The sequence below is a fragment of the Mesoplodon bidens genome (assembly GCF_964165515.1).
Source record: "Mesoplodon bidens genome assembly, chromosome: 7".
NCBI classification, from domain to species: domain Eukaryota; kingdom Metazoa; phylum Chordata; class Mammalia; order Artiodactyla; family Ziphiidae; genus Mesoplodon; species Mesoplodon bidens.
The window spans coordinates 5,674,968-5,686,585 of record NC_138164.1 but is presented as its reverse complement, the minus strand read 5'-3'; the positions used below and the strand labels follow the sequence as shown (position 1 = coordinate 5,686,585).

Genomic DNA, 11,618 nt, shown 5'->3' with positions numbered 1-11,618 from the left:
CGTGTCAGCACGGGAGGAAAAGAAAGGAACCCAGAAGGCAAGGGCCAGCTCCAGCCTCCGAGGAGCCCAGCTGAGCCCCAGAAACACGCCTGCTCTTTCACATGAGGCCACACCCCAGGGCCTGGCTGGCTGGAGGGAGTGGGGAGGGACGTCTTTCATGTCCCTGGGTGTGCAGAAGGTTTGCATGTGTTTGTTTAGAACAAAGCCTGTACTTAACTGACACAAGAGAAACAGATTTTATAAATAGATGTGAGCATGAATGGTTTTTATGATTAGCTTGTTTTCAATCACCGTGCCTAACCAGTGTCTGTGTTCAACTAAGTAAATATTTCTATGGTGATAGTATACACAACACAATGGTCATTATTTAATGTTAATACAAGTACCATATGGGAGGTCTTATCATGCTAGAGCCCCAAAGCATAATAAAAGCAGATAGGAATAGATAGGCAAGGGTGGGTTTTGCTGTACAGTAGGTTTGATAAAACATCTGCTCATGCAAATGTTGGCCAAGCAAGTATTTCTGCAGAGATGGCTCTCCCCAGGGCATCTTTAGGGCCAGATCAGCTCACCAGGATCTCAGTTTTTTCCTCTTACTCACTCTCTGACCTTGGATAAGTCTCTGTACTAATTGTTTAAACATTCATGTCTCCATTTCCCTATTCTTAGGAGTTTGCTTCCCTCTCCAGAGAGTATTGAAGATTAACTCCTGGTGGATTCTTGAGTTCAGAAGGGTGGTACTGAAATAATGCCTCCTTATTTTAAGTAGTCCAAAATATCAAAGGGAGACAATCCAGTACATTTTCCATCAGCAACTGGAAATTTGGGAACACGGGAAGCTTTCTGAGATTGGTAAAATGGCCTTGGACAGGACAAAGCTTCCTAGGGCTTGTACTAGGATAAAGACATTTGCCAGATTCTTTGTACTCCTGGGCACAACTGTGATGATAAAGGGCATGAAACTGGAATTATTCTCCACTGACACATAAGGAGAATGAGAATATTAAAGCTTTTAGTGCTGTGGAAGGGTGTATTTTATCTTTTCACAAAAGCATGAATTCTTTAATGTGCCTTTTGTGTCTTCATTGAATAATACTACAGTGTTTAGTGCAATAGAATGTCCATAGTCTGTTTTATATATAATCTGGTTTCACCTTCAGAACTTGCCCTGAAGAGATAACAGTGTTCAATTCTAGGATTCAGTGGTTTGCATCCATGTGTCCTAATGAAAACTATCAGCATTAAGAACTCTTAACCCCAGTGTTCATTGCAGCACTACTTACAATAGTCAAGACATGGAAGCAACCTAAGTGTCATCAACAGAGGAATGGATAAAGAAGATGTAGTATGTATATACAATGGAATAGTACTCAGCCCTTAAAAAGAGGGAAATAATGCCATTTGCAGCAACATGGATGGACCTGGAGATTATCATACTAAGTGAAGTAAGCTAGACAGAGAAAGACAAATATCATATGATATCACTTATATGTGGAACCTAAAGGAAAAAATGGTACCAATGAACTTACCCACAAAATGGAAACAGACTCACAGACTTCAAAAGCAAATTTATGGTTAACAAAGCAGAAACGTGGTGGGGAGGGATAAATTAGGAGTTTGGGATTAACATATACACATGACTATGTATAAAATAGATAACCAACAAGGACCTACTGTATAGCACAGGGAACTCTACTCAATACTCTTGTAGGAACCTAAATGGGAAAAGAATCTGAAAAAGAAAGAATATATGTATATGTATAACTGAACAACTTTGCTGTACACCTGAAACTAACACAGCATTGTAAATCAACTATACTCCAATATAAAATAAAAATTAAATTAAAAAAAGAACTCTTAATATTTGTTTTACACTTTACCTCTACACAATGCTTTCACATTCATTACGTTATCTAATCCTCACAAGCCCAGTGGATAGGCACTCCCAGCATCCCAATTTAAAGATGAGCAGACAATCTCAAAGGCTTGTAATTTGTCCAAGGAGAGTTACACAAGCATAGACCTAAAACTCAAACCCAGGACTTCTGCTCTGTAAGCCTAATGTTTCTGAAGACTCTTCTCCTTTGTAATTTGGAGTTCGGAATTGGGCCCAGGGAGGAGGAGCTATCCAGAGTGGTCACGCTCTGACGAACTCTAAGATTAGGCTTGAGGTTCTGTTGTTTCTAACCCTTCTGGAGAAGCCAGTTCCAGGTGCTGATCTTTCACAAGCACTCTGCCATCGCTCTGGCCACTCCGGCCATCAGTCTGGCTGAAAATCCAGCATTATTCTGGCTTATTTACTATCAAAAAGGAAGTCAGACCTAAGTGAGAAGAGACGCTGCCTGACAAATGTTTAAGGAAAGAGATTTGAATTCCCAACTGTGTTATCTAATGTAATGGGATTCTTTCCAGATGATTGGCTCCGGTCACCATAAATCCAGGAACAATATGTTCTTAAGCAGATTTGGAATGGCCTCCAGGGAAATTGTACATGAATGCAATAGACAGCCGTGTGGCTCAGAAGGAAATGATACGCATCTAGGTGGGGACAGGACCGAGTTAAGCAACCCTTGTGATACCCTGGCTTCCCTGTGCTGGGAAACAGGGAGAGGAGTGCGGTGGGTGGTGTTTTACATGTTCCAGGCAAGACTTTGCTCCAGACCCTGCCCTGGAGCCTCTCCCTTCACACCTCGCCCCAGAGCCTGGGACTAGGAAAATCACCCCGTCTGACCCAAAGAAGCTGCTCCCCCAGATCAAGAACAGGGGCTGCTTTAAGTGGCTGTGGGAATCATGTGTGCACGTGTGTTCGCAAGCTCGTGGCCTGCTCGTGTAGTCACAGGAGGAAAGAGGAAAGGGTTGGCAACTCAGGGTATTAACAGGCTGAACAGCACGGGCCAATCTGCGACTGTGTTCTGTTCTACTCTGACCCAACTGTCAGGCATGTTTCTTATTATTCTGTGGATTTGTCTAGCGCTGATGGGTGCGAAAAGGCTGGTGAAGCAATAGTCGTTTAAGTGAAAGCCCTCTACACGATTCCCACAGTCTTCCCTCATGCCTTGGGGCCCTTCAGGGTTTAGAATTACAGCTCTCAGTAAATATCCCTAGACTCACACTCACAGAAGCTGTGGTGAAACGGCACCAAGTCTGCCATGTCAATCCTTGACAAAGCCGTGTGTCCACACACTGGTCAGAATGGAGGACCTCCTAACGTTTAAGGAGCGTCTAGCACATGGCAGGCGCTGGTCTAAGTGCTCTCTGTGCACTTGCTGATTTCATCTTCACAGTGATACTAGGAGGTAAGTGCTCTCATCACCTACTTTTGATAACTGGGGAAATTGAGGCACAGAGAGGTTAAGAGACTTGCCAAGGCCACACAGCTAGTAGGTGGTGGGGCTAGGACTCAGGCCTGTGCAGTCAGACCTCAGCATCTCTAAGCTCTACCTCTTTCTGGAAACCAAGAATGGAAAAAGGACAGTTAAACGTTATTATTTCACACTAAGCCTAACATCACTAGTTAAGAAATGAAACACTCATGAAATATGAATAAAGTCTCTCCCCTTTACAAATGGGGACATTTTAACGTAAGAATTATGCTCTGTTTCTATCTCAATATGGTTGCCAGCCATAAGCTTTTGGCTGGATCATCATATTTCAAAGGATTTGCGTGGAAAGACCTGTGGGGAAGCTGTAGGGGGAGAAAACTGCTGTGTTTTGCACATGATGACATTCCTGACCCAGTGCAAGTCAGGCTTCAATAACAAGTAATTTTTCTAGCTGTGGTGACAAGTTGTCCTGAGCCATCCAACACACATCTTTTCTTCCCTGTTGACCCATTGAGGGGGGTGAGAGACAGATGGTCTGGGTCTATGGAGGAGTATTTTATTTTGTCCCACTCAAAGCTAAATAACCCGAATGAGGCAGCTTTGAGCTCACTAATTCTGTGTTCTCACCAGCTGAGCCATCACCCTGGCTTTCACAGGAGAAGAGGAAAAGAGAAATTCTGAGATGGTAGCCAGTGAAGTCTCTGGGGTATGGAACACGAGCAGGATGCTTATGGGAAGTACTTGGAGAAAGATAGCAGAGGTAAAACCGCACGGAGAGTCCATCACCAGGCAGAAGCTGCTCTCTGAAGACTGTCCTACATTTCAGTATTTTCAACCCGATTCTCTTTGATCACTTTTTTAAATATAAGAATACATCACTTTGAGAAATTTTTCCCCTCATAGGTGATAATATTCATTTAACTCTTGATGATGTAAAAATATCCTGGGGTGATATTATTTTGGCCTGATTTGAAATCTTATGTTAAAAAACAATGTGGCAGTGTTATAACCAACAACTTTGGGGACCTAATCAATGCAGATCAATCCAATGACTAAGTCACTTTCCCTAAATTCTTCTCATTTTTAATAGCAAGAGCTCTTCAATTATTAGGAGGATGTGTATCATGTCATTTTAAGCTATAGCCACACTTCCTCTTAAATTAGAAGATAAAAGGCCCAGTATATACTGTTAGAAGGAAAATAAAATGCATGAACTTTCCAGAAGACAATATTTACAGGAGCTTTGACAACAGGCATAACCAAAAAACAATGGGGGAAAAAAAACCCTTGAGGTCAGTCTAAATGTCCATTAATATGTATGTGTATGATACATTATATGTGTGTATGATACATTTTATGTATGTATGATACATAAATATGATGAAATAATATATAACCACGAAAAGTAGAGAATATTTAAATAACATGGAAACATGCCCTGCTATACTGTTAAGTGAAATAGTAATTACAAAATGAAATGTATAATACCAACTCACTTTTAAAAAACAAAAAAATGCACATGTATGAATGTGTGATATGTATTGTGATATTTGTAGAGAAAAACAAACAAAAAATATATACATGTATAATACTAAAACAGCTATTTAATTTCTTGCTGGTAGGGCTTTGTGTGATTTTTAATTTTGTCTCTTTGCTTGTTTATATATTATAAGTTTTTGACAATAAACTATAAAATAAATACAGACAGGGTGATATTTAGAATTTTATTTTGATGTCTACTGTACACCTTGGTGTCAATATAAAACTGGCTATAATTATCATCATAATTAGTTCTACATATTTTGCCTCTTACACATCTCTACTTAACAATTCTTACCCTGGCCAGACCTTTTAATAAAGATGGCTGCTATCTGACGAGCTGAGCATTTAAGTTACTTCTTCTGTTGCTGTTTATAATTAGGCTTCCTAAACTTATATTTGTCATTGGCGTTTATGATTCTGTTATTTTTCCAAGGTTCACTAAATCATTAATTATTCCATCTTTGCAGTGTGTTTTCCAATGTCCTGAACCATGAGATTCCAGTTTATCTGCAGTGTCTTTGAGCCATATCTCCTCAAAGCAACACAGTGATTCAATTCAACAACTATTTCTTGAGTACCAACAAGGTGAAGAACATGCCACCTGAAAGAGAGGGAATGAAACCAATGGACAAGACAGAGCGGCTCAAAGTCTAGGGACCAAAAAAAAACAGGCATAAGTAACTTCAGTACAATGATTTCAAAAGCAGTAGACAAGCACCCATTCCAACTCCTGGATACATCCTGCATCTCTGCCAACTTCTTACAAAACGCTCATTTGCTTTGTTCTTTTTCAAATATCTCATGGTGGAAATATCACGAAATGGGAAAGTGTAGTATTACACATCTTTACTAGACATAAATACTCAAAAAGCAGGGACATGGTTGTATTTTGATGGTGATTTCTTAACAAACTCCAACCCGCCCACAAGGGAGCCAGACTAGATAAACGATCGCTGTGTGTCATCCAAACTCACTGGCTTATCACCAAGTGTAGACCCTCAGGAATTCGAGTCACATAAACATCATTTTGCAGGTGAGGAAATGAGAACACAAAGAGGAGATGCATCTTGTCTTCTTTCCCCAGAAGCTCATTTTCAAGCTCACATTAATCGCAGGATTATTGCTTAAGCAGTGGGGTCCAGATCCTTCAGGTATTTTTCTAACTGCAGGGTTCTCTCCATTATAATTAGAGTTTAGGGTTTGAGACTGGGTGTGGGATGAACTCTTGAGGCAGAATTTACTCTAACTTCTGCTGCACTGTTGAGTAGATGAGAAAACGGGGCTCACTGTTTGTCAGCAGTGTCTCTGTCTCGTCTGTGTGTAGTGATGATCGGTATCTTGTTGCCTTAGAGACTGTCAGAGCCGGCATCTCTGTTTATCTGCAGAACGCTTGGTGGTTTCTGAAAACAGGTGTGGCCTGGTTGAGCATAGCATAGCCACAATCTTTTTTTTTTTTCAGAAGTTGCTTTGACTCTGGTGGCTTTTACCAACTTTCCAAATGTCACTCAGTCTCCCTCAGAGGCTATTTGTCAAGTTGTGGGTAAACTAGTCTCTTACCTGTTTTTTCTCTGTATTTTGAGAGATGCAATACTAGATAGACAAAAAAGCTTATGGAAGCAAAAACGGGTTCTAAGGAACAATTTTGTGTTAGTTGTGGCCTCTATGTGACAACTTGCTCTGTTCCTCTTGCTGGTGGTGTGGCTTCTGAGGTAAATTACACAAAGAAAACCAGTTCAGTTCTCATTTGGTAATCTCCAGTGCGTTACAGAGATGGGGGAGCTGATACTATCGCTGACCACCATATACATAGCCCCACTGGTACGGAGCTTATGACCAGTAAAAGTATTGAAAGTACGTTAATACTGGGTCAGATAAAGCAAGAAAAACAGACCCTAATCAGCTATGGACACTTCACTAAAAAAGAGAGAGAGAGAAAAAAAAATTATATATATATATATATATATATCCAAATAAGGGACCATCTGGAGAGAGTCATGAAAAGAGTTGGAGAAGCTGAGGATGTTTTGCTAGAGAAGAGATATTTTAAGAAAGCCAAGAGAGCTGACACCAAATATTGGGAAAATCACATACAAATGGATAAGTAAACATATTCATTAAAGTGCCAGAAGGCAGAAGAAGGTCAGAACGTAGACTTAGAGTTTACAAGGGGATAGAATTTAATTCCATGTAGGCAAGACTTTCTAACAAGGGCCCACCTAACAATAGCGAGAAACATGAAATTCCCATCCCTGGAGCAAATGCCTGATGGCTATTTGTCAGGCTTCCTTCCTAGGAGGGAGATTGGATTAGATCTCTAAGTTCCTTTCCAAATGTGAGATACTATCTGTCTAATTAATTGCCAGTCATAGTCTTAGGTATTGCCCTGGGCTCTCATCTCCCTTTCGGTGAAATTTGGATTCACTTCTCCCTAACAGCTTAGATAATCCGAGTAGATTCACATCTTTAAATCAGTAGCCAGCAGGAATAGTGATGGAGGAGAGATAAATTCCCAGACTTTCGGTGTGATTAATTAGTGCTTCAGAGCCTTTTCTTGAGGAAGGTCGAGGAGACCAGGAGGCCAGTTAGAGCTGAGCGTTGTCAATACTGTGTGAAATCAGCCAGGTGCCCACCTCTGTTCGCCTCCTCTAAGGAAAAATTAATTTCCATTTTTGGTTGTTTGCGTTTGGGGATGTTTCAGTGTTTGGTGGGGGGTTTTGTTTGCTTGCTTGTTGGCCTGGAGTTCCAAAATGCATCGAAATAAATACTTGGGTGGCCAAGCCACCTTTGTCTCTCTCGTTGGTGAGAGTTGAAAGTACACAATCTACAGTCAAGTTTTGGCGTCAGCTCAGTCCCTCATGGGCTGTGTGGCCTTGTACATGCTGCTTCACTCTTCTGAGCCCCATTCTCTCATCTCTGAAATAGGGTAAGCGCTATTTTAGAAGTTTAGAAGAATTGAATGAGAAAAATACTTGGAAAAGTGCTTTATACGCTTTGAAGCACCTTTCAAAATTAAGTTATTCGAATTTTCTCAACTGTGTGTTGCGGTCAGTGTAAAATATAAAAAGCTCATTTTTCACTCTTTGCATTAGACATTTTTTATTTATTTGTTTGTTTGTTTATTTGTTTATTTTGCCTTAGAAGAAACACTTCTTGGTCTTCCAATAAGTTCTGTAGAAAGACAAATGATTTCTGAGAACCATCGTTTTGAGTCTATACTTGAAAAAAACATGAGGTGAGCATCTGGAAAATTAGGTCTTCCACAAACTCTCAACTCCAGGTTGGCGTAGATAAGCAAATAGACAATTAGCAGGAACTATTGGGTTTTATAAAGCACAAAGGCTAACAATTCAGGTAATAAACCTGGACATTTATAGAGAATGGAGATTCTAAGTATCCAGTCCCATGTTTCAGTTCTTTGTGGTTATTAATGATACTGGACATCTCATCAGTATGTCTACTCTAAGGGGAAAATATTCACAGAGAGTCCCTCCCGTGTCAAGCGGTAGAAAAGGTAAAACATTTCACGAGACAGAATTCAGCAAAGCTCCCCACATGCTTGTGGCAATGAAACTCTGTGACCCTGCCATGTTAATAATCTCTTCTAATAAATACTTTCCTGCTTGATTCAGACCTTTTCTGCATAACATTGAGTCTGTCTGTCTTGTTTTCTTTCCGCACAATCATAGAAGATAAGTAGCCACAAAGCTTCATTCTGTTATCAAAGGTGCAGACAAATGTTACACTTCTTAATTGTGGCAACGAGACACACCCTGGAGAGAGCAAGCTTTACACCTTCACAAGAAAACAGAGAAAACAAGAGGTCTTGGGATAGCTTGTACAAACCAAGAAAAAGGTGTCCTAATCTTGAACACTTCACTTAAGAGTGAGCAGGACCATGCCGTGATGACACGGAGAAGCTGGTCTATCCTGATCCACTTCCCCCCTTTTTCCAAATGGACGTCTGAGCCTTTGAGCTACTGCACAGAACTCAGCTTCACACCAGGGCCTCCCATCTCCACCTGCTTTCTTCAGTACTTCAGGCCTAAATTTCCTGACGTTGGATCCTTCACAAAGAACCTGCCCGAGGCCCATTCTCCCAGGACACAATTCTCTAGCCCTAGGAACCAATACTGACAAGCCATCCATGTCTATTAACCTCGATTGTGATATCCATCTTAGGGACCTGCTTTGTGTGTAACAAGTGAACTTCTGAAGATACCATCTTATGTGAAAGAAATGATTTTAGTTGCAGAAATGTCACACATAATGGCAAGCTGGCAGAAAAGATCAGTTGTAGACAAAACTCTGAGCACCTGTAGAATCATACCATACAGACAGCTGCCCACCTGGCCCTGGCATGGATTCCGTGTTGTGGAAGAGGATGTACTCTCACGCTGTTACAATTTCCTGGCGTGGTCGTTCAGTCAAAGGAAAAGGGGTCACTGTGCTGACATTTTCACCCTAAGTCTCGATCCTGTGGAAACGTGAGACTAAACTGAAGGCGAGGTAACCAGACCTTTTGAACAAAAGTAGAAAGAAATATCTTGGTACACAAATGCTCTCAATTTCATGCTTCTCTCTCTCTCTCTCCATCTCCCCACCCGCATATATATTAAACACTTCCAACATTACTGCTATACGAACATGACAACTGAAACCTGGGCTTAAATTGAGTACTATATTGAATGCATTTGGGTATTCAATCATTTGCTAATTAAATTTCTGTTACTTAAGCATGAATTTAACCAATGCTTATTGACCATCTACTTTATGCTAGGCAATATTCTGGTCTCTGGGGATATAGAGATAACAAGGCATAGCCCTGTCCTCCAGAAGCTTACAGTCTACTGGGTAGACACGCAGGAACAGCAGATTAAGATGTAGTCTTGATAAACTCTGGGTATAATGGAAACTTACAGCAGGGGCACCTAGAATAGTCTAACAAGGTCAGGAAAAGTTTCATATACAATGTGGTATCTATATTAAATCCTGGAAGAAGCCAAGAAGGGCGTCCCGTGAAGACAGACCAAAGGTTTGATTCTTGGCAGTGAGCCCATCCTAAAGGTAAGCGAGATCAGATTATGTGACAGGCACGGTGAGTTTTCCAGCATGACCAGACACAGTAGGACAGGGAGAATTGAAAGAGATGAGTTTGGTGAGAAGATCTTGAAGAAGATCATATTGGGTTCTGTGTGCTTTGGTATCATTTACAGCCAAAGGCCAGGGGCTGGGTAGAACTCCTCTGAGCGTGCAATTTGAATGACTAAGGTCAAGGAATTATAATGTTAGAAGGAGTTTAGAAGTAACATAACACCTGATCCCACTGCGTAAGTTCCCTGCATAACATCGCAAGAGGTCCCCAAGCATCCTCCCTAGGGAACACCTCCCATGAGAAGATAGGAGAGTGAGCTGCAAATAGGATGAATGTTGAGCTACACAGAACAGTTAAACAAACCTTGTTGACTCTCGAATCAGCTCCAGCATCGCTTTTAAGTGAGGGTCGGGGGCCTCCCACTGGGCTTGGGATGGAGCAGCTCCTACTGGAGCATGTGTACACTCAATATTGCACCAACCAAATGACGCTTTCAAAACCTATTGGTAGGAAACACATGGTGTCTTTTATAAAGAAAATCACTCTCCCTCATTGAATGGATGTCTTTATACTTTGAGTGTGTTTAAACAAATTCTTTTCTAATAGGGATATTCTCTGTAAATGATACCAAAACTAAGGAGATTGAGGACAGTCCTGGAACCCAGATACCATGACAACCAAAAAAGGAAGATTTTAGGAGCAAATGAGACTATAAGAACATATCACATCTCAGCCCATAGAGAATTGTTCATAGATTAATTTCTATCCACTTTCTATCCTCATTTTGGGTATAAATTGTGTGCCCATTGGGTCCTCCGTACCCATAAGTGCTTTTTGGCTTTTTAAGACGAGGTCTCTGTGATCAAAATTAGCATGGAGTTTCAAGCTCTTTAACTCCGTTCTTCTGCTTCAAGAGGAACATTTTATTCTATGGATGTTTAGAAAAATCAGCACCTTGATTTGTGCCTCAAATAATAGGAAACTCTCTGCTTCTCAAATAATCCAGGTCTTCCACCCTAGGATTTCGGAACTATCCCTGTGTGACCTTTTGGATGGTATATATGCATTGCCAGACACTAAGGTTGTCACAGCACTGGCTTCATGGGGTCCTGTCACTGTGTATTCATTTTTATTGCTGCTGTCTCAAATTGCCAAAAATTAGTGGTTAAAACAAAACAAATCTCCTATCTTGTAGTCCTGGAAGTCAGTGGTCCTAAAGTCAATGTGTTGGCAAGGCTGCATCCCACTGGAGGCTCTAGGGGAGAATCGAATTCCTTTCCTTCTTCAGATTCCAGAAGTTACCTGCATTCCTTGGTTAGTGGCCTTTTCTTTCATCTTCAAATCCAGCAGTTTAACATCTTCCAATCTCATTCTCACCCCAACCTACCTCCCTTTTATGAACCAAATGGTAAAAACATACAGTCTGCGCCCTCCTGCCAGAATATAATCATTCTGGAGGGCAAGAGATGACCCCTGACTCTCTCATGTTCAGCATCATTCTGTACATCAGTAGCAGGTTTTCTCCGTCACCAACTTCTCTGGGCAGGTCACTAGGGCAACTGGGCAGACTGGATGTTATCCATAAGAGAAGAATAAGTTAATTATAAACACAAATCAAGAGCAGGAACAGAGGCACAAGAGGAAGAATTGTTTAGCAGAAT

At 41.0% G+C, this 11,618-nt stretch overlaps 1 long non-coding RNA gene across 1 annotated transcript; it reads right to left on the bottom strand.

The window, feature by feature from the left end:
• Positions 1–5,119: 5,119 nt before the first annotated feature.
• LOC308620412 lies at positions 5,120–10,443 on the bottom strand. Its single transcript, XR_014016319.1, has 3 exons — positions 10,321–10,443; positions 9,212–9,381; positions 5,120–5,466 (listed from the first exon to the last, which is right to left on the bottom strand). It is a non-coding gene; the product is annotated as an uncharacterized lncRNA (long non-coding RNA).
• Positions 10,444–11,618: the final 1,175 nt, after the last annotated feature.